Source organism: Grampus griseus (assembly GCF_964374135.1).
Source record: "Grampus griseus genome assembly, chromosome: 4".
Classification (NCBI taxonomy): Eukaryota; Metazoa; Chordata; class Mammalia; order Artiodactyla; family Delphinidae; genus Grampus; species Grampus griseus.
This window is the reverse complement of record NC_138997.1, coordinates 32,888,499-32,915,870: the sequence shown is the minus strand read 5'-3', so window position 1 is coordinate 32,915,870 and position 27,372 is coordinate 32,888,499. Positions and strand designations below refer to the sequence as shown.

At 39.7% G+C, this 27,372-nt stretch overlaps 1 protein-coding gene and 1 pseudogene across 2 annotated transcripts in view; one reads left to right on the top strand and one right to left on the bottom strand.

Moving 5' to 3' along the window:
• Positions 1-27,372, top strand: part of DCHS2 (dachsous cadherin-related 2) — a gene marked incomplete at both ends in the record, with an annotated part of 287,003 nt that overhangs the window by 98,973 nt on the left and 160,658 nt on the right. The gene's annotated exons all lie outside the window — the stretch shown is intronic.
• LOC309821774 (prothymosin alpha-like) lies at positions 163-17,957 on the bottom strand (annotated as a pseudogene). Its single transcript has 2 exons — positions 17,921-17,957; positions 163-715 (listed from the first exon to the last, which is right to left on the bottom strand). The product of its transcript is annotated as a prothymosin alpha-like (transcript).

Here is a 27,372-nt window from a genome sequence, read left to right as displayed (position 1 = left end):
AAAAATATAAAATGTAAATAAAAAATACAAATTTTCCTTTTTAAAGTACTTTAAGAAAAAAAGCAGGGCCTTGGAAGTTTTGGTTCCTTTTTCCTCCCCTGTTGCAAATTCGCACTGTGGTTTTGGTTGGGTGGTGGAGAGCGCGTGTCATCTGCGGGTGGCCCTGACCGCAGTGGGCGGGCGGGCGGGCGGGACTCTCTACTTGAAGGTGACCGCGCTTAGATTCTGAGACAGGAAGTGGAGGGTGACTAGGTCAGGGTGGCCTTTTAAGTTTAACTTTTCCTTTTTTGCTGTCTAGTCATGCTCATCGGTCTTCCGCTTCTTGGCGTCAACATCGTTATCCTCATCATCTTCAGCTGCCCGCTTGCCTGTAGCTGCCTCAGTGTCATCATCTTCATCTCCATCCTCTTCCTCCCCATCGCCTTCCTCTGCCTCCTCCCCCCTTCCTCCTCTTCTTCGTCTACCTCAGTGTCGGCCTCCTGCTCTCCATTTGCCTCGTTAGCATTTCCATGAGCAGGCGCCTATCTCCCATTCTCTGCCTCCTCCACAACTTCCTTCTTCTCTTTTAAGTCCTTGGTGGTGATTTCGGAGCTGGTATCCACGGCCGCGTCTGACAATGATGGGGCACGCCGGTGATCCGACGCAGCGGATTCAGAAGAAAGCAGGAGTTCAACGACTCTGGCAATCAAGATGCCGGAGTCCGCGGCTGAGGCGGCTGCGGCGCGTGGGGAGCCGGACAAGGGAACAATGCAAAGATGGCTTTTCAGAGCAGCCAGTCCAAGTGAGATATTATTAATGTGGTTTTAAAGAATGTATTTCACACATTAAAGGAGTGTTTTATATCTGCATTTTTACCGCTAAAATCCTGCAATCTAGGTATTTGAGAAGTTACTCTTAAGGTTATATGAGTGTTAACTTTCTCATCTTTCAACTTGCTCGCCAAGATTAATTCCAGATCAAATCCATATGGAGTGAGAGATACTGTTGAGCAGACCCCAGAGGTCCTGCCTGTGACACGGGTGGTCTTAGGGAGAGAGATGGACTGTACTGGAGGAGCAACAGGCAGGGTCCAGAAACTAGCTTTTGGAAGGAGATGGGGGAGTGAGGGGGTCTGGAGGAAGGAGAAAATGCAGAATGTGGTCATGGGGATGCTTGGAGACAGGCTTTTGCCCTGTACCAGCAACAGGAAGTTGTTCTTCTAGGGCCACTCTTGTGGAGCTTGCAATTAGGCAGCCTTTGCAAGCACTGGTACAGCCAGCTTTCTTCCAGACCCCAGAGAAAGGAAACATGTACAAAAGACCAAGGGAGAGAGACTCAGTTTGTGCAGAGGATCTCACGGACGTAGACAGGGACTGTCCGTGTCTGTGCTCTTAGCCTCCGACCAAAGCTAGCAGGACCTCTCTGCTGGGGTAGACTGTGTTTCTGCTTTAAAACAATGCATGTGGAAGGACAGAGCACTCCTGAGACTTTTTTTTCTTCCAGTTTTCTTGAGATATAATTGACGCACAGCACTGTATAAGCTTGAGGTGTACAGCATCTTGATCTGATTTACATACATCATGAAGTGATTATCACAGTAAATTTAGTGAACATCCATCATCTCACATACGTATAAAATTAAAGAAATAGAAAATTTTTTTTTCTTGCAATGAGAACTCAGGATTTGTTCTCTTAACAACTTTTACATATAGCATTCAACAGTGGCAATTATACTTATTATGTTGTACATCCCTAGTACTGATGTATCTTATAACTGGAAGTTTGTACTTTTTGACTGCCTTCATCCAGTTCCCCTCCCCACTGGAATTTTTTTAGCTGCTTAACAGGAAAGAGAGAAAGGTTTTCTGTGTGTATTCAGTTTGGAGTGTCTGCTTGCACTAGATCCATGCTAGAGGCATTCGTAGTTCACTTACTGCATAACCTGTGCTTCTCCACACACCTGCGAGGCCTGAGTTTTTGCTCTTGGTGAAGCAGATTGGGGTTGACAGTAAAAAAAAAAAAAAAAAGGAGGAAAACTCAGTAGCCTTCTTGAATCAGATTAACAGAGACCAGATATGAGATCCTTTTTGAACCAGAAATTAAGGTAGATATGACTTACCCTCCTAAAGTCAGATCTGTAATAAGTGAGAAAGTTCCCATAGTGGAGAAGAAGGTAAAGAACTCTCGATTCCAAGCAAAAGCCCCTCAGGCCCAGAATTTGGGCATTTTAGTGTGTATCCTGTCCTCCCCTTATTGTCATAAAGGGGACTTCAGTGACCACTTGTTCTCTGGCTCATCCCAGACCCCAGTATGTGTTGGACAGTCTCAGAACTGCCTAGGACTGTGGAGTGGGCACCGCCACGCTTCTGGGAGAGTTTGGTGTCAAGCTGCATTCACGAGGGAAAGGACTAGGTGGACCTGGCATCTTTCTTCTCTTGTGAGAGATGCAGACCCTAGAGGAGAGGAAGATTGGAATCTGATGCTGACTGTTCCTTTCCAAGACAGCCACTGATCCCTCAGCTCCAGAGGGTGTTAGGGAAACTTCGGCATGTGCAGTCATATGCAGTTGGGAAACTGGTGATGGTGCCCAAACACAAGAGCAAAAGGAAAAAGGAAGGTGAGATCTCTCCGGAAAGTCAGAAGAGATTCACTGGGGCTTCCCTGGTGGCGCAGTGGTTGAGAATCTGCCTGCCAGTGCAGGGGACACGGGTTCGAGCCCTGGTCTGGGAAGATCTCACATGCCGTGGAGCAACCAAGCCCGTGAGCCGCAACTACGGAGCCTGCGCGTCTGGAGCCTGTGCTCCACAACAAGAGAAGCCGCGATAGTGAGAGGCCCGTGCACCGCGATGAAGAGTGGCCCCAGCTTGCCGCCACTAGAGAAAGCCCTCGTACAGAAACGAAGACCCAACACAGCCAAAAATATATAAATAAATAAATAATTATTAAAGAAAACATTTCTACTGAATATCTTTATAAAAAAAGAATAAAAAAAAAAAGAAGAGATTCACTGGCCACAAGTAAGTGTAACACAGAACCCCTCAGAGAGAAGACAATGTAGCAGACTTGTCAGGACTCCAAAAAGTCTTCTTGGAGCAAGATGTAATGAGATGAAGGCATTTAGTCATTAACATTCCTGGGCCGGGCTGGTTCTCACAAGAAAAACACTGAGGGCTATCATTTGCACTTCCGACCACAACAGAGTAATCCTCCTACCATAAACAGCTACGGAGCAGACAGAATAGATGAGGCAGCTGTTTGCAGGTGTTAGACAACAGTCTGAGCAGAGAAGCACAGGACAGGAGCCCTTGTTTGCCCCGCCCCGGCTCTTGGGTTCAGGGATCTTTCCTGACTGTGGAGAAGTGAGGGGGAACCTGAGAAAGCAGTGGTCTTGCTGAGCTGAGAGGCAGTAATTGCGGTTTGGCGCTGCTGAGCTTTGTAGATAGAGGGGCTGGAGAAGAGGAAGCTGCTCAGAGGGGTTCCCAAAATCTGTGTGGGTGTTTATCTGAGGTCTGTGGCCCAGGCCTGGGCTGTGCACATACACCTCCTGTGAGGTGTAACCGGGGAGAGGAAGGCCCACGACGAGAAACCTGAGTTTGCCCAGTGCCAGGAGATGCTGGAGGGAGTTCCACCGCAGAGGTGGGGAAACCCCACTGAACAACGTGGGCATTCACTTGAGATCACAGAGAGTCCACATCCTAGGAATAAGAACCGTTCCCTCAAGAAAGGGCCGTACCCTAAGAACAAATGCCAACTCTTTAAAGGAAGACAACATAATTCAAGCTCTTTACAATGTGTCATATACAATTCCCAGTGTACAATATAATAAAACTTGCGAAACACCTGAAAGGCCAGAAAATATGACCCAGAAAAATGGACCCAAGATGACCCAGAGGTTAGATTTAGCAAATAAAGACTAAAGAATCTATTATAAATATGTTTAAGGACTTAAAGGAAGGGTTGGTCTTAATGATGGAACATGTGAGAATGTCAGCAAAAAAAAAAAAAAAATAGAAGCTATAAACATGATCTACATGGAAACTCTAGAAGTGAAAAACAGTATCTGAAACAATATCTTAAATAAAAAGTTCATTCTGATGAATAGAAAGAAAAAATATTTTTTAAAAATGAACAGAGCCTAGTGACCTCTGGGACAAAATAATCTATCATACACATAATTGGAGTTCCTGAGGGAGAAGGGAGTGAATGGGCCAACCAAAAATATATATATTTGAAGACACAGGGCTAAAAAATCCCCAGTTTTGGAGACAAACATCATTGTCCATATCTAAGGATATCAGCAAATCCCAAGCAGGGCAAACAAAAAGAGATACACACTTAGATATATCATTATCAAACTGCCAGAAACTAAAGATAAGTAGAAAGTCATGAAAGTGGCCAGAGGAGCCCTGGGGCGGGGTGGGGGGGAACGACAGGTAAACTCTACAGATAATAAGCATAAGAAAGCTGGTGTGGCTTTGTCTTTTCAGATGAAGTAAACAAAAACTGTCACAGATCAAGGAGGACATTTCATGATGATAAAAGGACAGTTAAGCATAAAGATATAATCATCATAAATGTGCATGTATCTAGTAACAGAGTTTCAAAATACCTGAGGCAAAATCTGACAGACCTAAAGGAAGAAATAGTAAAATAGGTAAGTCAGAGATTTTTAACAGCCCTTCTTAGTAATTGATGGACCAAGCAGAAAAAAAAAAAAAAAAAAAGAGCACATAGATTTAAACAACTCTCCTCCACTGGACATAGCTAGCATTTATAGACCCTTTATCTAGCAATTGCAGAACATACATTGCTTTCAAGTACACTTGGAGTGTTTAACATCATAGATTGAATACTGGGTCATAAATAAATCTCAACACAATTAGAAGATTGAAAGCACAGAGACTATATGTTCTCTGACCACAGTGAAATTAAGTTAGAAATCAGGGACTTCCCTGGTGGTCCAGTGGTAAAGAACCTGCCTTACAACGCAGGGGACGTGGGTTTGATCCCTGGTCAGGGAACTAAGATCCCACATGCCGCTAGGCAACTAAGGCTGTGCGACAAAACTACTGAACCTGCGCACCTCAACTAGAGAGCCCACGTGCCTCAAACTACAGAGCCCATGCACTCTGGAGCCTACGCGCCACAACTAGAGAAGAGAAAACCCACATGCCACAACTAGAGAGAAGCCCGTGTGCTGCAACAAAAGATCCTACATGCCTCAACAAAGCTCCTGTGTGCTGCAGCTAAGACCCAACACAGTCAAAAATAAATTAAATAAATAAATAACAAATAAATCTTAAAAAAAGAGAAATCAATAACAAAAGCATTTCTAGGGAAAAAAACCCCAAATATTTGAAATTAAGTAACACTCTTCTAAATAATCCATAAATCAATGAAGAAATTGAAAAAAAATAGAAAATATTTTGAACTGAATGATGATAAAAATACAACATTAAGGGCTTCCCTGGTGGCGCAGTGGTTGAAAGTCCACCTGCCGATGCAGGGGACACAGGTTCGTGCCCCGGTCGGGGAAGATCCCACATGACGTGGAGCGGCTGGGCCCGTGAGCCATGGCTGCTGAGCCTGTGCATCCGGAGCCTGTGCTCTGCAACGGGAGAAGGCCACAACAGTGAGAGGCCCGCGTACAGCAAAAAGAAAAATAAATAAATAAAAATTAAAAAAAAAACAATACAACATTAATATTTGTGGGTTGCAGTTAAAGCAGTTATTAGAGGGAAATGTTTCCATAACTATTAAAGAAGAAAGGTATAAGATAGAGCGAAGTGGTACATAGAAGAAGGGAGTTACAATATAAAGAGAAAAACAGAATTTTGTAAAGTAGAACATAAATATTAGAGAAAATTACCAAATGAAAAATTGAAAAGATTAATAAAAATTATGCCCTAGCAAGAGTAATCAAGCAAAAAAGAATTATCATAATAGGAATGAAAATAAGGATATTATTGCAGATCCTACAAATGTTAAAAAGATACTATGCAAAACTTCATGTCCATAAATTCAATAAACTCTATGAAATGGACAAATAACCAACTTTACAAAACTATCACAAAAAGAATGAACAACCTCCGTAGCTCTATATCTAATTAAGAAATAGAATTTATAATAACTATCCACCCCTTTTCCTCAAAATAAAAATCTCCAGGCTCAGATGGTATTATGGGTGAATTCTATCAGACATTTGAGAAAGAATTAATACCAATCTCACATAAACCCAAAAAACAGAGGGTGAGGCAATGTTTTCCAACTCATGTTGTGAGCCCACGATAATTCTGATATTAAAACCTGATCAAGACATTATCAATAAATGAAATTACAACCAGTATCTTCCATAAACATAGACACAAAAATCTTCAACAATATATTAGAGAAATCCAATGATGTATGAAAAGGATAACAAAGCCAAGTGGGGCTTATCCCAGGAATACAAGGTTGTTCAACATTTGAAAATCTATGCAATTAGCCACATTAACAGAAAAAAATGAAAAATGTATTATCTCAGTAAACACAGAAAACATGTTTGACAAAATTCAGCACTTATTCAAGGTTAAAAAAAACTGCTGTCAACAAACTGGAAATGGGACTTTATAAAGGGCATAATGAGAAAGTTACAGCTAACTTCATACGGAATGATGAGAGACAGTGATTTCCCCCTAAGATCACAAAAGAGGCAAGAATGCTTATTCTCACCACGTCTATTTGATACTGTGCTATGAAGGTCCTTACCAGAATAATAAGGCAAGAAAAATAAATTAAAAAAGATTGGACAGGATGAGGTAAAAAGTCTTATTCATAGATGTTTATGTAGAAGACCCTAAGAAATCTATAAAAGTTTACTAGTAAGTGATTTTAGCAAAATCTTAGGATATAAGGTAAATATACAAAAAGCAATTATTTTTCTACATATTTGCAATAAAGAGTAGTAAATGAAATTTTTAAAAATATAATTTTTAAATCATATCAAAAAGAAGATACTTAGGAATAAATTTAATAAAAGATGTGTAGGACCTGTACAGTGAAAACTACAAAACTTTGCTGAGAGAAAATAAAGACGATATAAATAAATAGACATATAATGTTCATAGACTGGTATACTTAATACTTTTAAGATAAAACTTCTTCTCAAATTGATCTATAGCTTTATCCTAGTCCCAATCAACATTCCAACAGACTTATTTGATAATAGTTGCAAGTTGATTCTAAAATCTGTATTGTAATACAAAGGATCTGGAATAGCCAAACATTTTTCAAAAAAAAGTTGAGAGACTTACCCTAACTTATTCAAGACTTTGTATAAAGCTATGGTAATCAACAGAGTGTTGTACTGGCATAAAGACAGGCAAATTGGTGGAACAGAATTGGAGGCCAGGGCTTCCCTGGTGGCGCAGTGGTTGAGAGTCCGCCTGACGATACAGGGGACGCGGGTTCGTGCCCCGGTCCAGGAGGGTCCCACATGCCGTGGAGTGGCTGGGCCCGTGAGCCATGGCCACTGAGCCTGCGCGTCCGGAGCCTGTGCTCCGCAACGGGAGAGGCTGCAACAGTGAGAAGCCCGCATAAAAAAAAAGAGTTGGAGTCCAAGAAGAGATTTTCACTGTTGATTTTTGACAAAGATACCAGGGCAATTCAATGGTGAAAAGAAAGTATTTCCAATAAATAATTGTGAAGTGATTGGATGTCTGTATAGACAAAAAGTTGACCATATTCTCATACCATACACAAAACTAATTTGAAGTCGCTCGTAGACCGAAATGTAAAAGCTAAAACTTTCAAACTTCTAGAAGAAAACACAGGATAATGTCTTTGCACTCGTGAGGTAGGAAGAGATGTCTCAGGACAAGAAAAGCCCAAACCATAAAGAAAAAAAAAAAACTGGTAAAATTGAACTTCATAAAAATTAAAAAGTTATGCTCATCAAAAGACACCATTGGGCTTCCCTGGTGGCGCAGTGGTTGAGAGTCCGCCTGCTGATTCAGGGAACGCGGATTCGTGCCCCGGTCCGGGAAGATCCCACATGCCGCGGAGCAGCTGGGCCCGTAAGCCGTGGCCGCTGAGCCTGCGTGTCCGGAGCCTGTGCTCCGCAGCGGGAGAGGCCACAACAGTGAGAGGCCCGCGTACCGCAAAAAAAAAAAAAAAAAAAAGACACCATTAAGAAAATGAAAAAGTAAGCTACATATTGGGAGAATATATTTGCCAAATTGCTATAATCAATAATAAAATATCAAAATCAATAAAATGGGCAAAATACCTGAACAGACACTTCACAAAAAAAAGATGTATTTACGTTCAATAAATCCATGGAAAAATATTCAACGTCATTGATCCTCAAGGAAATGAAGATTTCACAACCACTAGAATAGATAAAATTAAAAAGACTTCATCAGTGTTGACAAGGATGTGGGGCAGCTGGAAGTCTCACGTGTTGCTGGGAAAATACTTTGGGGGAAAGTGTTTGGTAGTTTCTTAATGAAGTTAAACATACACTTATCCATGACCCCGCAATTCCATGCCTAGATTTTTACCCAAGAAAAGTGGGTAAAAAGCCACGTACAAGAATGTTCATAGCAGCTTCTTTCACAGTAGCCCCAAACTGGAAACAACACACAAGTTTATGGGAATGAATTGTGCTATGTAGATTTAATATAACACTACTCAGCAGTATAAAAGAATGATCTGTTGAAACATGAAACACTACGGATGAATTTCAAAACCCCTATGTTTGAGTCAAAGAAACTAGACACAAAATAGCACATATATTATTGATATTTTATTTATGTGAAGTCAATGAGCTAATAAAATTAGTCTGTGGCAATAGAAATTAGAATGGTTGTTGTTTATGGGGTGGAGAGTAACTGGGTGAAGGAATGAGGAAACTTTCTGGGGTGACAAATATTCTGTATTTTGAATCATGTGTTGGTTATGCAGATACACACACATATGTGTATATATATATATATATATATACCATGAAATACTATGTATACTAATATATATGCAGTATGTACATATATATTAGCCAAAACTCATCTAACTGTACTTTAAGATTGACACATATCTGAATATAACTTTTACTATAATTTTAAAAAATGAAGGAAAAAAGCTTAAGGTAAGGGCATGGACGCCATTTCATTTTCTGGAGATGGATGTAGTCGGCAGCTCACAAGTTGGGAGCAAGCTGGGGTCTGGGCAGAGAATGACGGTGGCTGCAGGTAGAGGAAGAGGCAAATGAGAGCACAACAGAGCTGGGAGAGAGGGAGGGATATCGTAGCTATCCTGAGTATAAAACTTGGGGGAAGGCAAAGCTGTCCAAGAAGGGTGTTTAGGGAATTCTGTCTGTTGGAAGCAGTGTGAAGACTCTGGTCATCCCTTTAAGAAGACCTGAAGAGCTCTGTTATTCTTCTTGGCTTTCAGAATAGATTGGTGTTCTTTTGAAAGTGTGACCATACTGAAACTAAGGGTTTCAGGTGGCATGCCCAAGCAATTTCAACTCTCTTGTTTAACTACCATACAACACAACACCCCCATGGCATGGGGGGTGGGTACTGAGGGGTGTAGTGTAAATCTCTGATTTCCTGGGTAAAAGGGCCTTTGAAGGAGGTTCTGCAGTGAGCCTTCTGTCATCAAATGGTAAGGGATAGTCCTGAGAGCCTAGTCACTGTAAAGGGAAATTTTACCTCTGCTGTATAAATGAAAATCCTGGTGCTTTCTTCTTGGTTGCTTGTACAGGCTGAAGCACCCTGTGCTGTGTATTTATAGTCTCTTGGAGCTTGTTCACAGCAGTTTGGAATTCCCTCTCTATTCCTTTGTTTCCAGGGGGACCCCTAGGTTCCCCTGACTGTTGTGAAACAGCTCAGAGCTTCGAAAACCTCAGGAGAACATTCTGGGCCCAGCTGGAATTTAGTCTGTTTACTGCTCAGCCACTAAAGACCTATATTAGTTATGGATTCAACTTTGGTATATGAATCCCTTTGCCACCAACCCCCTCTGCTGGCCTTGAATTTGCATCTTACACTCAACCCGTTTCCCCATCTAGTGTGATTTTTTTATTTTCTTGGAAAATAAAGAACTCCAAATGAAAACAAAATGTTCATTTATGAGTAGGCACTCCACAAGACAGTTATTATTGTCCCCAGTTCTCGTTTTCTGCCCGCCTTCCTGTCCTTATCCATCACAACACTGTGACTCAGTAGTTCTCAACCCCACTCCCCAATAACGTCATTGTACAGCCATGAGACACGTCTCAAATGATGGGCTTTCCCCCCTAAATGCAGAGAGCTTAAAAAATATATTTCCATAAAGTATTTCTAACTATTAACAGATTTGTTTACTAGTTTTTCATGTTTCTTGGCAGATTTTAATGTTAAAATCTTGCATGCCATCTGCTTTGAGGGAAGGATTAAGAGCAAGGGGAAGGGTGGGAAGGTAGAAGCTGAATTATTCTTAACAGCTCTGGGAATGATACCATATTTTAAAATCAATCCAGAATGGAAAATGGAAATTGCTTTCAGGCATGACGATCCAGCATTTACAGCTCAGTTTCTGTTTCCAGTTCTCCCAGAACACAGATATCATGAAATCTTTCATGAAACTCCAGATCTCCTCTTAAGATGATGTTTTGGAGGCATGGAAAAAAAGCCACAAACACTGAGGGCTTTTGCTGATAAAGGGTAAAATAAGTCTGTTTCCTATTCCCCCTCAACTAGTGAGAAGGAGGTCGGAGTGGGAGTGAGGTCCTAAGAATTTGATCAGGTTAAAGGAAAAAGTCTTTCTAAAGCCTCTGTCGATGTGCTGCTCTGAGGTGTGCACACCTATAATGAAAGACTCTGTTAAGTAGGATACCTTAGTGAGTTGAGTTTTTGAGGATGCAAAGCTAGACTTAGGCCTTAGCTTTGAGTAGGAATGGAGAATTGAATGTCTTCATCTAGTAACTTTACAGGCGTACGTTTATTGCTTTTTGCAGATATTGCATTTTTTATGAATTAAAGGTTTGTGGCAGCCCTGTGTCAAGCAAGTCTATCAATGCCTTTTTTCACAGCATTTGCTTATTTTGTGTCTCTGTGTCACATTTTGGTAATTCTCACAATATTTCAGACCTTTTCATTATTATTATATTTCATTACAGTGATCCGTTATCCACTGATAATCTTTGTTGTTATTATTGCAAAAAGATTATGACTCAGTGAAGGCTCAGATGATGGTTAGCATTTTTCAGCAATAAAGTATTTTTAAATTAAGGTATGTACATTTTATATGCCTAACGCTGTTGCACACTTAAAGACTATAGTATATTGTAAACATAACTTTTATATGCACTGGGAAACCAAAAAATTTGTGTGACTCACTTTATTGTGATATTCAGTTTATTGCCATGATCTGGAATTGAACCCCAGTATCTCTGAGGTTCTGAAACGTGCCTGTATATGACTTTAGTGATTGGGGCTGGCAGTCAGTTTGAGGGGAAGGGTCCTACTTGGGAGCTTACTGGAATGAGAATGACTAAGAGTGACATTATCCTGGGGATAGCCTGATAAGGATAGACATCGAGTAACATTTATTTTCCACAGAAATAGACTCACAGGCATAGAAAACAAACTTATGGTTACCAAATGGGATAGCGAGGTGGGGCGGGGGAAGGGCAGAGAGATAAATTAGGAGTTTGAGATTAACATATACACACTACTATATATAAAATAGATAAACAACAAGGACCTACTGTATAGCACAGGGAACTATATTCAATATCTTGTAATAACCTATAATGGAAAAAAATCTGAAAAAGAATATATATATATGTATAACGGAATCACTTTGCTGTACACTTGAAACTAACACAACATTGTAAATTAACTAAACCTGAATAAAAAATAATATTTATTTTCCAAAAATTATTCAAGAATTTTGGAAGTTATCCTATACCATAAGCACATTATCTGAGACATGCCTCATTGCTGAGCCCTGCAATGATGTATTGCGGCGTAGCTGTTGAGAACTACCTCAGTGTGACATTGGAAGGGCTGGAGTTGTGATGAGTAAGAACAGGAAGGTGGGCAGGAAAATGAGAACTGGGAATAATAATTTTTTTTGAGTGCTTATTACGTGTCAGGCATTGGGCACTTTCTGTACATTATTTCATTGAATCTTCACCCTGGGAAGTGGCTGTTATTCCCACTTAACACAATCAGTAAATGATGAATCCAGGATTCAAAATCCTATTTAGTGCCCCTATTCTTATAGGGCATGGAGAAAATGTACCATATGTAATTCCTTGTTTAAATGAAATTAAAATCAAATCAATACATATCCATTGATCACAATATAAGTCTTTGTAAGGACATAGATTTTGAATTATTCAGCCTTAAAACGGGAGATCCTGCCATTCATGACAACATGGATAAACCTGGAGGACGTTATTCTAAGTGAAATTAGCCAAACACGGAAAGAAAAATACTGCATGACCTCACCTGTATGTAGAATCTAAAAAAGTTGAATACAAAATGCAAAACAGTGGGTTATCATCGGCGGGGAGGTAAGGGAAATGGGGAGATGTTGGTCAAAGGGTAGAAAGTTTCAGTTATGTGGAATGAATAAGTTCTACAGATCTAATGTACAACATGATGACCATAGTTCATAATACTGAATTGTATAGTGAACATTTTCTAAGAGAGTAGATATTTGGTGCTCTCACCACACACCCACCCCCACACACACACACCCACACACACAGGTAACAAATAAGGAGATGGGTATGTTAATTACTTAACTATGTTAATCATGTCACTAGATGTAAGTATATCAAAACATCATGTTGCACACCTTAAATAGATACAATTTTAATTCAAAAAATTAAATTTTAAAAAAGGATAGAAGGTAAACATATATCAGATGGGACTTCTCTTCCCAAAGCAAAAAACAAAACCCAAAGCATCTCTACTTCTACACCCATCCTCACCTCCTTTTCAGGCTTGGTCCTTGGTCTACTCAGCAACACTTTTTAAAAACATATCTTCAGTCTCTCCTCTTGCATCCCTTCTACATAGTTCTACTTTATCCAGCTGAAAGATGAGCAGATATTCTGAGATAATGTGCCAGGTTTTCATTCTTCATTTTCTTGTGAATGAGAGAAGGGAAAATGCCTCCCAGCCTGACCCCCCATCTCCTCATTTTAAGATGCTGTTGCTGTGAAAGCAGGACTACAAAATTCATCGGCAGAGGTAAAATCCAAGTCTCAGGAAATGCAGTTTTTAAAAGGAAACCTCGGGCTTCCCTCGTGGCGCAGTGGTTGAGAGTCCGCCTGCCGATGCAGGGGACACGGGTTCGTGCCCTGGTCTGGGAAGATCCCACATGCCGCGGAGCGGCTGGGCCCGTGAGCCATGGCCGCTCGGCCTGCACGTCCGGAGCCTGTGCTCCGCAACGAGAGAGGCCACAGCAGTGAGAGGCCCGCGTAGAGAGGCCACAGCAGTGAGAGGCCCGCGTACCGCAAAACAAACAAACAAAAAAACATAAAAGGAAACCTTTTGTAAGAAGTAAATGCGTTGTCTGTCCTTGAGAGTGTTAATTGTGAAGTGGGTAAAACTCGGACTGTATGGCCCAGTCGGGCTCAAAGAGCAGGGGAAAGCCTGGCCGCCAAGAAGGGACAGTTGTCTAGAAAAGCAGAGGACATAGCATCATGGGATTAAAGGGTGTCACAGTTTTGTGAAAAAGCAAGTCATATTTGGTAAGGAGCCTAAGAAGTGTAAGTGAACTTCTTACATGATATGTGATGCAATATTTTCTTTAAGTAGAGCTCATGTCCTAAGTTGGGCCATTTTCAGGAGTACAAAGGAGCTTTCTTCTTGAATGCAGACTAGGTTTCCTAGACTTAGACAGCCCTGATTTCAAATTTCTGGCTTAATTTACGAAAGAGGTTGAGAACAGAAATAGAGAAGATAACCAGTTATTAAGTCCTAACCCAAATTATATGTGTGGTGAAATAGGATTTGACAAATACGTAAGATACTTTTGCCTAATAAATGTTCAGTCGGATAACTGTTTGTGTCCCCTCCCTGTTCCAACTTTTAGGGACTCTCCAATGTCATTATAATAAAGGACACATTTGCTTGCATGTCCTGCTTCATGGTACAATGTCCTTGTCTACTCTTGGCTTATACAACCTGCCTCTGAGCCTCCTCCATCCACGATGGCCTGGGTTAGACAGTCATGTCTCTTATTTTTTTGCTCAGACTGTTAATTTCACCAAAGAAACCTTCCTCTTTTCTTAGGCTCCCCAGTTCCTTCCAATTCCTTGAGATCCTGTTTAGAGAAGTGATGGCAGGAAGGTTTAAGACATACAAATAAATCAAATAAGGAATGGTCAGTATTATAAGAATGAAATTCTATGGGAATTCAGGGGAAGGAAAGATTACTTCAGCTCAGTACATCAGGGAAGAGGTAGCAAGTCATTGAAATTGTCAGAAGACAGAAAAGCAGGGAGAGACACACAATTCGCACACATGTGCACACACTCAGGCATCAGCCGGGGACGGGATATGGGCCAGGCGGTCATGGTCTTCTCAGATCTGGACTCAGAATGCCAATTGTCAACCCCCAGCCCAGACTGGCTTCAGCTGTCACCACTAGACTGCCCTGTGTGACTGTGACTGTGCCTGTATGTGCACCTGCAGGGGAGCTGCATGGAGCGGCCGTGCTGCCCGGGGGCAGGTGTGGACAGCAATTCTTCGTGGGTGTAGCAATTGCATTTGGGCCTTTGCATTCAAATAAATGAACGAATTCTGAGTAGGATTTGATCATACTGAAGTGAAGGGAGGGAAGGAATTCCAAGCAGAGAGAACACCGTGAAACACCATGTGTGAAATGGGGGACTGTATTTTGACAGGAACACAGACACTAAGAGTGAAACAAGAGAAAATAATTTGTAAAAGCGGGTTAGGGACACTGGAAACTTTGAACGCAACTGTTGGCATTGGGAACTCATTCCCTTCCTGAGTTCAGAGCCAATTAAGAGATCTCAGGAGTCAGTAGTGATGGGATCATAATCTCATCACTATTACCTTTAAAGCTGGTTAGAGAATGTTCTTTTAGACCAGTGGCCAGCTGGGTTTGTTAATTAGAATTACCAAACAGGAATGGGAATCACTGGGTAACTCAAGGCCTCTTGAAGGAGAAGGCCTCTTACTATGTGGCAGACAGCAGGGACTATTCAATTGGTTATTTCCTCCCTCCCTCCCTTCTGTCCTTCCCTCACTATTTCCTTCCTTCCCTCCCTCCTTCCCTCCTTCCTTTCTTTTCTTCTTTTCTTCCTTCCCTTTTCCCATATTTATTAAGTACCTATAATGGGCCAGCTACTCTTCTACATGCTGAGGATAAAGTATTGAAGAGGACAGACACAGAATTTATATTTGAGAAAGAGTTCAAGTTAAGGCTGACCGAATCTGAAAAGAAAATCCCAGAGAGGCCTCAGCTGGTTATGCTCAATTTCTTCTCCCAAACTCAAGATGCATTATAACCACAAAATGACAAATGTTTACCTCACTCAATTTTCTAACCTATAAAATGGTATTAAGAATTCTTCCCTTGAATAACTCCTCAATTTTTTAAGTCAAATGAAAACATATTGAAAATGTTAGCGTACTATTAACACATAAAGAAACGTTTAGTTAATAAACTGTAGTGTTTTCTCCATGTGCTCTTTCTTCTCCTTCCTTAGCAACTCTTATTACCTTAATTTCTCTTTGTCTTCTTATTTATTCTTTTACTTTCCTTCTTAACTTGGCTGCTTTTCTCCACTAAGGATGTTTGAGTTCTTTCCAAGAAAACCCTTCCTTCAGTTACTTTATGTAAAAGTCCTATAGCTAATCTGCATTGGAAAGAAAATTTGCTTGTGCTTTGGAAATGCTTTAAGTCATCATTTAAATTTGATAAGCTTGATGAATTGGGAGATTGAGATTGACATACGTACACTAATATGTATGAAATGGATAACTACTAAGAACCTGCTGTATAAAAAATATAAATAAAAATTAAAAAAAAAAGAATTTGATAAGCTTCTGAGTGTACAAATAGAACATGGTCAATGAGCAGAAACTTTCCGTTAGAACAGGGAGCTTCATTGAGTGCTTGGCTGCACCAAACACCCTGCTGGCCAGTGGGAAATAACAGAGAACAAGATGGAAATGGTCCCTCTCCGTGAAGAGCTTTTGTTCCGTGGGGGAGGACAGGCCACAAGGGTGATCAATGATGGGGCAGTCCAGGGGGCTATGAGGATAGATGCGAAGACTATTTGAGGAAGTGCTATTTAAGGACTTTAGCTGGGTCCCTTAGATGGCATTCTGAGGACCAAGAATATTTAGCTGACATAGTATAGAACAGTGTATGGGCATGTGCACCACAAGTGCACACATCTGCGGGTGTATATTGATTAAGTTAATGTATTTTGTACTCCACCTAATTAAAAATGTAATATGAAGCTGCTAATAAAACTACACAAAATTCACAAAGATGAAAATAAAATTAAGGAAATCAGGGAAAAAGATAAGGGAAGCGGCACAGTAAGATTAAGCTAGGAAGGATTTAGCACATGGAAATAGAGTCTGCAGGATCACGCACATGTGTTAAGGCTGGAACTATTCCTGTAGTGACAGGATTCATGTAGATACGTTCCTCCTGTTCAGAAGAAGAAGCATTTACTTTCTTGTAACTAAAGACTTGGGGAATCTTTCTCCTGTAGTTCTTTACAGAGGGAACACAGAAATGTAATAGGAAATCCCCTAAACCGTGTGCTTAACGATAATACACCGTTCTGTAAATGTGTTTGTATTGGGAGCAGGGAGGCAAAGTAGCGCAGCCCGTGCTTCCATTACATGTACCTGCACTACCTTCTTTTTCCTCCAGGAAAGCAAAGCTGCTAAGGCGTCTAAGTTTCCAAACCTTAACATTTGCCAGCTGTGGTTATGATGCTTTTCCCAGTATGAAATCAGCAAGTTGGAGTCTGTAATGGAACTTACAGCCTTAAGTTGATAGTGTGGATTTCCCCACTTTGCCTTCCCACTATTTGTCTTTTCATTAGGATTTTTCAAACCCATGGGTCCCCCTTGAGTTTAGGGTGTACGTGTTTGTGTTTATATCTGAAAGTACACCCTTCAGATATAAAAGACCTCTGTGCATAAATTTAGGGTACCCCTTTGTTTTACAAAACATATACAGGAGAGGTACAACTACAAGATAAAAGTCACATGATTCTAAGTGATGATTAGAAGATGAGATGCTTAAACGTGGATCCTTTTTTTTTCCACATCTTTATTGGAGTATAATTGCTTTACAATGCTATGTTACTTTCTGCTGTACAGCAAAGTGAATCAGCTATATATATGTACATATATCCCCATATCCCCTCCCTCCTGAGCCTCCCTCCCACCCTCCCTATCCCACAAAGCACCGAGCTGATCTCCCTGTGCTATGCAGTAGCTTCCCACTAGCCATCCATTTTACAATTGGTAGTGTATATATGTCAACGCTACTCTCTTACTTCATCCCAGCTAAATGTGGGTCCTTTAAAAAAAAACCAGCAACCAATTCCCCTTTCTAGACTTTTCAGACTTTCAGGGTGTCCTGTATGGGTGGAGTGGGGCAAAGGTGAACCTTAAAAATCATACAACATAGAAGCTTCATATATATGTGTGTACAAACACACACACACACACACATGTGGAGTAAAGCAGGCTCAATAGAAAACACTGTTTACAGAAACACATCATTTAAAAAGTGAATGTTTGCCATGATTGCATTCCAAGAGAGAATATCTGTTACAAGTTTGCGGGGTATATTCTTCAGATTTTTATTTCCTCTGGAAATAGTAATATTGCTGTAACTCAGCACAATGGTCTTCTATCTTGAATTAAGAAACTGGTCAAAAGGAAATGAGCCTTACCTTTCAGTGGGCCAGGCAGTACCACGTGGCCCGTCATCTTCATCTCCTGCTGCTCACATTGAAGGAGTGCAGGTGATGGCAGGGAAAGTCGTATCTGATTTTCTTCCTCTGGGTGGAGCCCCCAAACATGTATGGTCTCATTTGTATTTTAGATTCTTGAGTGCAGTGCAGCCCATGATGGAGTTGACAGGGTTGGGAAGTCAGGCATGGTACTCCCAGCCTCACTGCCCCTCTGCCATGCTCTGGCTCGGGCTTTCATTCCCATTTGCGTGTGGCCTCTCTCTTGAAGAAGTATTCCTTTGCCCTAGTCCAGCAGTCTTTTTAACTCTTCCTCTCTTCCCTCAGCACCTTATCTCCTCTTGAAAACTCAGCCCCAGTAATTCTCTGATCCTTCCCTTTTGCTTCTGGAGTGGAAGAGGTTGATTTAGTCCTGAAGTAGAGGTGAGGAAGACTTGGACAGCTGTGGAATATCCAAGGAATATTAAGACATCTCTCATAATGGACGGGAGTCCCTCCCTAGCCGACCCACCATAGTGCACAAAAAGAGCCCTTGTCCCTCCAGGAGAACCATAAAAGCCCTTCTCTTCCCTTCGCCTGTGACGCCCTAGACTCAGAAGCAACAGGACCATTGTACCACATATGTTATTTTTTAAAATTCAAAAGTGGGATCTTACTGTACCTATAAAATTTTACAACTTTTATTCTTAACAATATATCCTGGTTATTTTTCTATGTGTGTACACATGGATCTGTTTTATTCTTTTTAACAAACGCATACGATTCCACTGTGTACATCTAAAATTAACCAATTCCATTGTGATGGACCTTTGTATTGTTTGCAGTTTTTTTCTGGAAAATGATTATATCTTCAACATTCACTGGACATGATCAACATTTTTTACCTTTCCCAATTGAAAGGCAAAAATTATATAAAACAATCACAAAAAAGATTAGATCAGAGCTTTTATGATTATTTTTGAAGTCAACGGTTTTTATGAATATTTTTACGTATGTTTTTACATATGTTTCCTGGCCTGCACTTACCTCACTTGATCTCTCAGCATCATTCCATAACTTCTACTTCTAAACTAAGGAGCACAGTTAGTCTGCAACTATTTTGCTAGGCCTTTTTTTCTCACAGTTAGGAGACAGAGTAGAACGTTTACTCCTAGGTTTTTGACTTGAGCCACAGGTTGTATGGAGATGCCATCTAATTGGAAAAGAGAAGAGAGAAATGGGGAGAGAAGTGACTTGGAGCAGTGGGTGGGCAGAAGTGGAAAGTTTTATTTTGGGTATGTTGAATGTCAGATGCTCATGAACCAGTGGGCAAGTCATGGAGATTCTTTCATAGGTGAATCTGAGCACAAGGAGGGTATGAAGTTGAGGTTATCCTAACATAAGAAGTATTTAAAACCGTGTAACTGATGAGCTCACCAAAGCAGGAAATTCAGAGAGAGAAGAGGATATGTTTACTCAGCAGTTTGAAAGCACTGATGACTGTGCATATGAGGCAGATATGAAAGTAAATCCCATTGTGAAATCCTAGAGGTAGGAGGAAATTAAAAAATTAGGTATATCAGCTTTTGTAATCCCCGTTTCCTCTGCCAAGTTTCATGTAAAGCTCATATTGGTTAAAGAATTTATGCCTGAGCTTCAGGGAAATAACACCTTGGAGGAAATATTTAGCTACGATCCCCTCATGAATTTGTTTGTTATTTAGGGATTTATGGTATTAGACATTGTGACTGTCTCTGATAATCATACAGCATTTGTAATACAAGTTCATTTTTCGATATACAAAATGTTTCTGATTGTGTAATTCTTTTTGTTTCCAGATACCTGTAAGAATACCATGAAAGTATACAATTAAAGACTGATTTTCTTGAAACACATTTCTTTTTCATTTTATCATACTTTGGTGATGAAGAGTAATGTAAAATATTTGAAAATGACAGTTATGTTGAATAATTAAAGAAGTTATACCGTGATATTGTTTGTGAAAATGATACAGAGGACAATAGTAAATGTTAGATAATAAGAAGAACCAGCACCAAGAGAATGTTACTCTTGTTACTAACACTGTTAACGCTAATAATAAACAATTCAAAAGAGACCTTGGAGCTCAAGAAACTCACACAGTTAGAACTTGTGATACCAGAAGTCATAACTGTTTTCAGGTGTATCTGGAAGTAAAAGGTGATGTAGGTATATTTTGGGCTACTTCGTGCGCGCGCGCATGTGTGTGTGTGTGTGTGTGTGTGTGTGTGAGAATTATTATGAAGTGAGTTGATTTTTCTTTTATTTTTGAATTTTATTTATTTTTTTAAAAAGCAGGTTCTTATTTGTCATCAATTTTATACACATCAGTGTATACACTGATTGTCAATCTCAATCGCTCAATTCAGCATACCACCATCCCCACCCCACTGCAGTTTTCCCCCCTTGGTGTCCATACGTTTGTTCTCTACATCTGTATCTCAACTTCTGCCCTGCAGACTGGTTCATCTGTACCATTTTTCTAGGTTCCACATACATGTGTTAATATATATTTGTTTTTCTCTTTCTGACTTACTTCATTCTGTATGACAGTCTCTACATCCATCCACGTCTCAACAAATGACCCAATTTCGTTCCTTTTTATGGTTGAGTAATATTCCATTGTATATATGTACCACAACTTCTTTATCCATTCCTCTGTCAATGGGCATTTAGGTTGCTTCCATGACCTGGCTATTGTAAATAGTGTTGCAATGAATATTGGGGTGCATGTGTCGTTTTGAATTATGGTTTTCTCTGGATATATGCCCAGTAGTGGGATTGCTGGGTCATATGGTAATTCTATTTTTAGTTCTTTAAGGAACCTCCATACTGTTCTCCATAATGGCTGTATCAATTTACATTCCCACCAACAGTGCAAGAGGGTTCCCTTTTCTCCACATCCTCTCCAGCATTTGTTGTTTGTAGATTCTCTGATGATGCCCATTCTAACTGGTGTGAAGAGATACCTCATTGGAGTTTTGATTTGCATTTCTCTAATAATTAATGATGTTGAGCAACTTTTCATGTGCTTCTTGGCCATTTGTATGTCTTCTTTGGAAAAATGTCTATTTAGGTCTTCTGCCCACTTTTGGATTGGGTTGTTTGTTTGTTTTTTAATATTGAGCTGCATGAGCGTTTATATATTTTGGAGATTAATCCTTTGTCCGTTGATTCGTTTGCAAATATTTTCTCACATTCTGAGGGTTGTCTTTTCATCTTGTTTATGGTTTCCTTTGCTCTGCAAAAGCTTTTAAGTTTCATTAGATCCCATTTATTTATTTTTGTTTTTATTTCCATTACTCTAGGAGGTGGATCAAAAAAGATCTCACTGTGATTTATGTCAAAGAGTGTTCTTCCTATGTTTTCCTCTTAGAGTTTTATAGTGTCCAGTCGTACATTTAGGTCTCAAATCCATTTTGAGTTTATTTTTGTGTATGGTGTTAGGGAGTGTTTTAATTTCATTCTTTTACATGTAGCTGTCCAGTTTTCCCAGCACCACTTATTGAAGAGACTGTCTTTTCTCCATTGTATATCCTTGCCTCCTTTGTCATAGGTTAGTTGACCATAGGTGTGTGGGTTTATCTCTCGGATTTTTATCTTGTTCCATTGATCTATGTTTCTGTTTTTGTGCCAGTACCATATTGTCTTGATTACTGCAGCTTTGTAGTATAGTCCAAAGTCAAGGAGTCTGATTCCTCCAGCTCTGTTTTTTTCCCTCAAGACTGCTTTGGCTATTCAGGGTCTTTTGTGTCTCCATAAAAATTTTAAGATTTTTTGTTCTAGTTCCATAAAAATTGCCATTGCTAATTTGATAGGGATTGCATTGAATCTGTAGATTCCTTTGGGTAGTATAGTCATTTTCAAAATATTCATTCTTCCAATCCAAGAACATGGTATATCTCTCCATCTGCTGGTATCATCTTTAATTTCTTTCATCAATGTCTTATAGTTTTCTGCATACAGGTCTTTTGTCTCCCTAGGTAGGTTTATTCCTAGATATTTTATTCTTTTTGTTGCAATGGCAAATGGGAGTATTTCTTTAATTTCTCTTTCAGATTTTTCATCATTAGTGTATAGGAATGCAAGATATTTCTGTCCATTAATTTTGTATCCTGCAACTTTACCAAATTCATTGATTCACTCTAGTAGTGGTCTGTTGGCATCTTTAGGTTTCTCTATGTATAGTATTATGTCATCTGCAAACAGTGACACTTCTACTTCCTCTTTTCCAATTTGTATTCCTTTTATTTCTTTTTCTTCTCTGATTGCCGTGGCTAGGACTTCCAAAACTCTGTTGAATAATAGAGGTGAGAGTGGACATCCTTGTCCTGTTCCTGATCTTAGAGGAAATGCTCTCAGTTTTTCACCATTGAGAATGATGTTTGCTGTGGGTTTGTCATATATGGCCTTTATTATGTTGAGGTCGGTTCCCTCTATGTCCACTTTCTGGAGAGTTTTTTTTTATCATAAATAGGTGTTGAATTTTGTCAAATCTTTTTCTGCATCTATTGAGATGATCATATGGTTTTTATTCTTCAATTTGTTAATATGGTGTATCACATTGATTTATTTGTATATATTGAAGAATCCTTGCATTCCTGGGATAAATCCCACTTGATCATGGGATTTGATCCTTTTAATATGTTGTTGGATTCTGTTTGCTAGTATTTTGTTGAGGATTTTTGCATCTATATTCATCAGTGATATTGGTCTGTAATTTTCTTTTCTTGTAATATCTTTGTCTGGTTTTGGTATCAGGGTGATGGTGGCCTCACAGAATGAGTTTGGGAGTGTTCCTTCCTCTGCAATTTTTTGGAAGAGTTTAAGAAGGATGGGTGGTAGCTCTTCTCTAAATATTTGATAGAATTCACCTGTGAAGCCATCTGGTCCTGGACTTTTGTTTGTTGGAAGAGTTTTAATCACAGTTTCAATTTCATACTTGTGATTGGTCTGTTCATGTGTTCTATTTCTTCTTGATTCAGTCTTGGAAGGTTTTACATTTCTAAGAATTTGTCCATTTCTTCCAGGTTGTCCATTTTATTGGCATATAGTTGCTTGTAGTAGTCTCTTAGGATGCTTTGTATTTCTGCGATGTCTGTTGTAACTTCTCCTTTTTCATTTCTAATTTTATTAAGTCCTCTCCCTCTTTTTCTTGATGAGTCTGGCTAATGGTTTATCAATTTTGTTTATCTTCTCAAAGAACCAAGCTTTAGTTTTATTGATCTTTGCTATTGTTTTCTTTGTTTCTGTTTCATTTATTTCTGCTCTGATCTTTAAGATTTCTTTCCTTCTGCTAACTTTAGGTTTTGTTTGTTCTTCTTTCTCTAGTTCCTTTAGGTGTAAGGTTAGATTGTTTACTTGAGATTTTTCTTGTTTCTTGAGGTAGGCTTGTATAGCTATAAACTTCCCTCTTAGAACTGCTGTTGCTTCACCCCGTAGGTTTTGGATCATCGTGTTTTCATTGTCATTTGTCTCTAGGTATTTTTTGATTTCCTCTTTGATTTCTTTAGTGATCTCTTGGTTATTTAGTAACATACAGTTTAGCCTCCATGTGCTTGTGTGTTTTATGCTTTTTTCCCTGTAATTGATTTCTAATCTCATAGCATTGTGGTCAAAAAAGATGCTTCATATATTTTCAATTTTCTTAAATTTACTGAGGCTTGATTTGTGACCCAAGATGTGATCTATCCTGGAGATTGTTCTGTGTGCACTTGAGAAGAAAGTGTAATCTGCTGGTTTTGGCTGGAATGTCCTATAAATATCAATTAAATCTATCTGGTCTATTGTGTCATTTAAAGCTTCTATCTCCTTATTTATTTTCATTTTGGATGATCTCTCCATTGGTGTAAGTGAGGTGTTAACATCCCCCACTCTTATTGTGTTACTGTCGATTTCTTCTTTCATAGCTGTTAGCAGTTGCCTTATGTATTGTGGTGCTCCTATGTTGGGTGCATATTTATTTACAATTGTTATATCTTCTTCTTGGATTGATCCCTTGATCATTATGTAGTGTCCTTCCTTGTCTCTTGTAACATTCTTTATTTTAAAGTCTATTTTATCTGATATAAGTATTACTACTCCAGCTTTCTTTTGATTTCCATTTGTATGGAATATCTTTCTCCATCCCCTCACTTTCAGTCTGTATGTGTCCCTAGGTCTGAAGTGGGTCTTTTGTAGACAGCATATATATGGGTCTTGTTTTTGTATCCATTCAGCAAGCCTATGTCTTTTGATTGGAGCTTTTAATCCATTCACGTTTAAGGTCATTATCGTTATGAATGTTTCTATGACCATTTTCTTAATTGTTTTGTGTTTGTTTTTGTAGGTCCTTTTCTTCTCTTGTGTTTCCCACTTAGAGAAGTTCCTTTAGCATTTGTTGTAGAGCTGGTTTGGTGGTGCTGAATTCTCTTAGCTTTTGCTTGTCTGTAAAGCTTTTGATTTCTCCATGGAATCTGAATGAGATCCTTGCCAGGTAGAGTAATCTTGGTTGTAGTTTCTTCTCTTTTATCACTTTAAGTCTATCATGCTACTCCTTTGTGGCTTGTAGAGTTCCTACTGAGAAAACAGCTGTTAACCTTATGGGAGTTCCCTTGTATGTTATTTGCCATTTTTCCCTTGCTGCTTTCAATAATTGTTCTTTGTCTTTAATTTTCGCCAATTTGATTACTATGTGTCATGGCATGTTTCTCCTTGGATTTTTCCTGTATGTGCCTTGCTCTGCTTCCTGGACTTTGGTGGCTATTTCCTTTCCCATGTTAGGGAAGTTTTTGACTATAATCTCTTCAAAGATTTTCTTGGGTCCTTTCTCTCTCTCTCTTCTTCTTCTGGGACCCATATAATATGAATGTTGTTGCGTTTAATGTCCCAGAAGTCTCCTAGGCTGTCTTCATTTCTTTTCATTCTTTTTTCTTTAGTCTGTTCTGCAGCAGTGAATTTCACCATTCTGTCTTCCAGGTCACTTATCCATTCTTCTGCCTTAGTTATTCTGCTATTGATTCTTTCTAGTGTAGTTTTCATTTCAGTTATTGTATTGTTCATCTCTGTTTCTTTGTTCTTTAATTCTTCTAGGTCTTTGTTAAACATTTCTTGCATCTTCTTGATCTTTGCCTCCATTCTTTTTCCATGGTCCTGGATCATCTTCACTATCATTATTCTGAATTCTTTTTCTGGAAGGTTGCCTATCTCCACTTCATTTAGCTGTTTTTCTGTGGTTTTTTCTTGTTCCTTCATCTGGTACATAGCCCTCTGCCTTTTCATCTTGTCTATCTTTCTGTGAATATGGTTTTTGTTCCACAGGCTGCAGGATTGTAGTTCTTCTTTCTTCTGCTGTCTGCCCTCTGGTGGATGAGGCTATCTAAGAGGCTTGTGCAAGTTTCCTGATGGGAGGGACTGGTCGTGGGTAGAGCTGACTCTTGCTCTGGTGGGCAGAGCTCAGTAAAACTTTAATCCACTTGACTACTGATGGGTGGGGCTGTGTTCCCTCCCTGTTGGTTGTTTGGTTTGTGGCAACCCTACACTGGAGCCTACCTGGGCTCTTTGGTGGGGCTAATGACAGACTGGAAGGGTTCACGCTAAGGAGTACTTCCCAGAACTTCTGCTGCCAGTGTCCTTGTCCCTATGGTGAGCCACAGCCACCCCTGCCTCTGCAGGATACCCTCCAACATTAGCAGGTAGGTCTGGTTCAGTCTCCCCTGGGGTCACTGCTCCTTCCCCTGGTTCCTGATGTGCACACCACCTTGTGTGTGCCCTCCAGGAGTGGAGTCTCTGTTTCCTCCAGTCCTGTTGAAGTCCTGCAATCAAATCCCACTAGCTTTCAAAGTCTGATTCTCTAGGAATTCCCCCTCCCATTGCTGGACCCCCAGGTTTGGAAACCTGATGTGGGGCTCAGAACCTTCACTCCAGTGGGTGGACTTCTGTGGTATAAGTGTTCTCCAGTCTGTGAGTCACCCACCCAGCAGTGACGGGATTTGATTTTACTGTGATTTTGCCCCGCCTACCGTCTCATTTTGGATTCTCCTTTGTCTTTGGATGTGGGGTATCCTTTTTGGTGAGTTCCAGTGTCTTCCAGCCAATGATTGTCCAGCAGCTAGTTGTGATTCTGGTGTTCTCACAAGAGGGAGTCGAAGTGAGTTGATTTTTGAATGTTAGTATTGAGTCAACCACTTACTTAACATTGCTACCAGTATTTCTATCTGTTCTTTTGCCACAAGATTATTAAGAATATCAAATACCTAAATCAGATCACTGAAATTAGTTAATAAATCAAAAGCAAGTAGGATTTTGAGCCTACCAATCAGGGGATCAGCTACTGGCAACCTAATTTTTATGCCATAAATATCAGTTAATTGTTCTTTTAAGGATGAGTATCTTACCTGTGTTGGAAGATTTGACCTCATGAAAACAGTGTTATTGGTAGAAAAGAGCTCTGGGAGGAGCACTTCCGTGTGCTGTGGGACTGGGTGACTCTATTTCTCTCACTTTTTTTTTTGATTCCTTTAGCACCAGTACATTGGAGGGTTTGGGGTTTTTAATTTTGCTAGATTTGAGTGACTGTGTGCGTGTGTGTGTGTTTACAGTTAAGTTTAAAAGGAGCTTCACAAAAGAAGATAATGTTTTTAGTTTTAGTTTTTCCAATGACAAGCATTATAAAGGCATAATATAAAAATTTAACTGAGCGAAAGCATTGGCTGGGCCCTGAAATAAAATAAAATCATTTGGTTCTTCTTCTTCCTCTGCTGCTGCTGCTTCTCCTTCTGTTTTATAATATAGCTTTACTGTAGGGATACAACATAGAGGCAGCAATGAATGGAGAGTAAACTTGCGAATAAAAGCAGCTCAAACACAGGATCTCAAATGAGCCCATGATACACTTTAGACTGAAGTCACTTCAAAGTTACTGTCTTGGGCCTGAAGCACTGACCATTTTTCTAAGAGAAGATTTCTCCCTATGATTTAGATTGCGGATTGACAAACTATGGCAGATGGACCAGATCTGGTCTGTTGCCTGTTTTTGTAGCACCTGTGAGCTAAGAACATTTTTATATTTTTAAATGATTGAAAAAAAAGAGAAATAATATTTTGTGATAAGTGAAAATGTTATGAAAATCAAATTTGGTGTTTATAAATAAAACTTTTATTGGAACAAAGCCATTCATTTACATGTTGTCTGTGGCTCTTTCACGCTAAAATGGCAAAGTTGAGTGGTTGTAAAAGAGGCCTTATGGGCTGCAAAGCCTGAAATATTTATTATCTGTCCCTTTACAGAAGAAGTTTGCAGACGCCTGCTTCAGCAATCAGTAATAACCTAGGCCTTGTAACTCTTATACATCTGTGCTTAGTGGGTCTTCAAGAATGAAGTACTAGAGGATGCACTCTCAAAAAGCTGTATAAATGGATGGCAAATACCTATAAAT